Genomic DNA, 5031 nt, shown 5'->3' on the forward strand with positions numbered 1-5031 from the left:
ACTTTCCCACCGTAATTTTGGCGGTTATAGGGTCAAGATCTTGGTCCGTTAACCATCGTATCATATGGTGGCATATGCCGTTCAACAAACGGCATTTTGTCATACTATTTTAATTTCTGATTGTAGAAAGAGCCATTTGAAAGACTGTTTTGTTTGCTTTTGATCACGGACTTTCAGATTCCGGTGGTCTACATCACAGGACGAATGGTTCCTGCCAATGCATCAAGAAAATGTCAGACAAGAGGGACAAAATTTCTTCCAACATTCATTTTTTTTTTTTTTTGGGTACATTTCCAACATTCATTTAATAGCATAGAGAGATTGACAATTAAGCATGGGTAAGGAGACCCTTATATTATGTTGAGACCTAAGAAAGTGCAGACATATTTGATTTTACTTGCTCAAAAAGTAATGATTCGATTTCTGAAAGCTTCAATTCTTAAAGGGAGTGAAGAAGTTCAAATTCGTCGAATCTCTAATAAAAGTGGCCTCTCAGGATTAATGTTGATATCAGGGGTTATCCAAAAAAAAAAATGTTGATATCAGGGAATAAAGCATAAGAGAAGGAATGAACGCACTAGATAAAAAAGCAATGACTTTGGCCGAGGTTGGAAGTTCCGTGACTGATCAAAATTCCACGTCACTGCTATGAGTTTGTGACTGAAAGAGTTTATTTGACATATCAAACGGAAGGAAGAAAAAGATAACAAGTACATTTGAACCAAATATTTTCGGTGGAATGATTGGTTAGGATAAACCCTATAAAGTTTGATTATATAAAGCATGACTAAATTTTAATAGTATCCGATATTTGATATGAAAATGTATATGATATAAAATAAGAAAAAATATTAATTATTTTAAATGACACAATTTTGTATTATTTTATATAAAATGACGTCATTTTGATACATAGTTGGTATTTTTTACATTATCCCTCCTCAATTTTTTCTTTCTTTTTAATTTTATAGAGGAGAAAGAAGATAAAAAATCATGAGATATATCTCAAAATGACATCGTTTTATTTGAAATGACACAATGTTGTGTCTTTAAAATGATAAATATTTTTTCCATAAAATAATATTATTCAATGTTTGGTAATACAATGTATAATATTAGATACAATAAAAATAAATATTTTTGATAAAAATACCTTTTAATACAGAATTTATATAATTCTTCAAAATATATCATATGATATTAATTTTATAAAAATCTAATGATCAATATGTCCAAAAAATATATTAATTTTTGTAGAAATAAAAATCTCCAATATTATTTTTTAAAAACTTCATGACTATTATATATATTAAATTAAAAAATTGATAAACATAATGTCAGACAATAATTTCTTAAATAGTACCATTAAGATTTTATAGCAAGTATATATACCAAAACATAGCAAAATTAAAAATAACATCAATTCTGGCTTATCAAGTATTATCAAATTCTTATTAATAATGACTACCAAAAATAAAAATTCTTATTAATAATAACAACTGTAGTCTATTACATATTTATTTCTAATGCCAAAATTTCATCACCGTCTTTTCTTATTTGAGCTAGTAATGGTGTTAGACCTCATTAAACCCACAGCATAATCTTTGCTCCAAATTCATTAAAAAAAATGTGTTCATTTTGACTCTTAATTGGTCAATTATTTATGAGGCATCAAGTTGTTCATATAGATTAGAGCAGAGACTAGCATCAGTTAAGGATCCAATAAAACAAATGAAACAATTCAATAAACTTTGTAGCTAAATCCAGGTTTATACAGGAGTATAAAAAGTACTAGAAAAAGAAGATGCATAACATACTGAAGTACACAAAGTTTATACTCGCACGTTAACACTTTGATAACAAAGAGATGCTACCGTCCTCCCTATTATCTTGAAGATTCATTTTTTCCTGATATATCTGTAATAGGAGAGATGCTTCATTCTTCATAAAACATTTCAAAAACTTCTGCAGGAACATCTTCTCAGAAATTATAAATGGTGTAAATAAGCTGGCATTATTGTCTATCAAACCTTTTGCCATACTGGACAACAAAAGCCCTTCGAATGATCCTTCTCTCCAAACTATATTCAAGAATCTGTTGCGTATAATTCATACTTCGCTTTCGCACACAGACGACGACTCTTGTTGTAGAGTTAGCAAGAAGCCAACTGCCTGTAGAGACCTAGTGCTCCTCTCTGACTTATTGTATTTTTCTTTTCTCGGTAATTTGGACTTGGTCCCATAAATAAGATTTTTAAATCTTATTTATGTTCCTCTTGTAAGCTGAATGACTTATAACGAGTGTAGCAGAAGAATATAATACAAATAAGCTGGACATAGCCTAAACTAAGGTAAAACAGTGTCAATTCTTTTCCCTTTCCCTTCCAATAGAATGTTTGTTCCTTTGACATCCCAACCCAACTCGTTCACCCAAAAACTCATCACAACATTAATTTTATCACAAGATACTAACACGCAATTAGGATGTCTCCTAAATGCTTCAAGAATGTTTTCATCAAACGAACCCCACTTCTTAAAGACATCAACTTTCTCATCCCACCGGGATTCTCTGACAGTATGTTTGGCAAGCAATGCAATACTAAAAGATGACTTTGAAGAGTTAAACCCCAATTCCTTTACTTCTTGGACCTCCTTGAGCAATTGAGTTGATGAGAATATACTAGGCCATTTACGAAGCAATATGGCAATGTTTGAATCAGAAACTCCACAATTAACCAACAATTTGACATTAGGTCTCATCTGACTACTACTAAAGGAAAGTGTGTTGCGGATTATACAAGTCAAGGTCTCCTTATCATATTGCAAGAATCTACACATCAATTCATATGTAGGGACTATATGATTCTCATGGCTTCGACGGAGGAGTCTCAGTGTCTTGCTCATTATGAAAACAATGTCAGAGGAAGAAGCACCTTTGGAGAGTAAAAATTAAAACTTTGGCACAACCCGTTTGCTGGGGTTGCAAGAAATCAACCATGGCTCCCTTGTAATGACATGATCCCAGTTTCTGAACAAGTCGAGTACTGAATCGAAACTAGCTTCCTTGGAAGCTTCGAGAGCAGAATCAGGTGAGAAGACAAGATTGTTGATGATGTATGAAGAAGAAGAAGCAGCATTTGTGCATAAAGAAGGGAAACGTACATAGGAGGAAGAAGAAGAAAAAGGGCAGATGAAGAGTTATGACTGACAAGATAAGGATATATAGGAATTTACCTAATACATTACTTATCACGTCTAATCTCATCCCTAAATCTGAATAAATAATATATTATTTTTCATAAAAAAAATATATTACTTTAATATATTAAAAAAAATTACTATATAAGTTTATACATATAATTGTCACATCAAATAAATAAAAACATCATAATTTATAATATAAACTTATATTATGATGCCTTATACTATCAAGATTATTATCATTGTCACTACTAATACCAATTATTTAGCTTTATCACATATATGATATAGCATATAAACTCTTAAAAAGTGACAACAAATTTCAGCCTTCGGTTGGAAACCAATCAAAGAGTGCTAAGTATGCAAGGAGACATAACACTTGAGTATATAGATACTAGTTTGATGTTAACTAATCCCTTGATCAAATGATTCGATTGAATTTGACCTATGGTCTTTATATGATATATTTCTAACATGAGGGATTTTAAGTTCTTTTGATGTATTTGATTAGTAGAAGTTTTGAAAATAACTCATATTTATTCATTGTTTTGAACTACTGGACTTCCTTTTTTTTTTTTTTTTGTAGTCTAACTAGTGGACTTCTTAATTTGAATAAAATATTCATATTTGTTATTTTTTTGGTACAAATTTTATTTTTATTTATTGTTGTTATTTTTTTTGTGTACGTTGGAATTTTGTTGGCCTTATAGAAGGTTATATATGTATCATTAGTCTGTTATCTCATTAAGGATACTATTTTTTGTTTTTTGGAAACAATTATGGATATACTATTTTTAAATATGAGAAATTTACTTCTTTGTGAACTAGTGAAATCCTTCTTGCTCCTGTAATCCTGTTGTATATAACAGTTCTAAGAAGATTGTGGGATTTCTTTTGCTCATATTGAATCTAGCTTTTTTTGTTTAGAGAAATTGAGGATTGAAAATTAAAATTGCACATTTTAATTAGCTCACAGGTTGATTGTTAAATTTTTAGAGAAATTAAGGATTGAGAAAAGAAAATTGCATATCTTAATTGGGGCACATGTTCATCGTTATTTTCTTGCTACATGGTTACACTTTGACACGTGTCAATGTTATTTATAATACTTGTGATCATGGATAAGTCTTGTATTAAGTTAAGAATGCAACTATCATAATTCATTGCTGATACGAGTCATGTTTGATATTGTCTCTTATACAATACTAAAAGAAAATTGTGGCTACATATAAATTCTAGTTTATTAGTCTGAGAGCCATTTTAATACAAAATCTTTTCAAAATTATTGTAACACATTTAATTATTTTTTTCGAATGGATGAATGTTAGAATTTTTTTTTTAGTGAACTAATGTTTAACAACCCGCAATGAGAATTTATACAGTTGTCCATTAAATAGTTGCCCTATCTACCCTATTAAATTTGTATCATTGATCAATTGATACTCTAGAATTTATATAATTTATGAAATTATTTGTATAATTATTTCTGACGATATATAATTTTGGAAAGTTTTCACGGGCAGACAACTAAAATCACTGTCTATTATAGTTGTTTTTAATACAGTGGAGTCTTCAATATTTTTCAAATTAATTTTCAGTCCTTGTACGTAATCTTCAAAATGTTGGATATATGCTCTTTTGGTCACTAAAGTCCTATTGGGTTTCAGTGAAACTTGAGCCCACGAGGCTTATGGTTGAGTTATCTCTAAGACCTAAGCGTATATATTCATAGTTTTCTCCTCTTGTGCCTCGAAGGTGAACAGATCATCATAAACAAACCCCAAGATGTAGACGTTCATCATCTGAACAGTTGCCCACACAACCATCTCA

General features: G+C 30.3%; 1 pseudogene; it reads right to left on the reverse strand.

Moving 5' to 3' along the window:
• Positions 1-1845: 1845 nt before the first annotated feature.
• On the reverse strand, positions 1846-2760 carry LOC133296352 (uncharacterized; annotated as a pseudogene).
• Between the last annotated feature and the right edge of the window lie 2271 nt (positions 2761-5031).

The sequence above is a fragment of the Gastrolobium bilobum genome, unplaced genomic scaffold (assembly GCF_033153095.1).
Source record: "Gastrolobium bilobum isolate Gb01-03AN ecotype WA unplaced genomic scaffold, APGP_CSIRO_Gbil_v1 utg9938, whole genome shotgun sequence".
Classification (NCBI taxonomy): Eukaryota; Viridiplantae; Streptophyta; class Magnoliopsida; order Fabales; family Fabaceae; genus Gastrolobium; species Gastrolobium bilobum.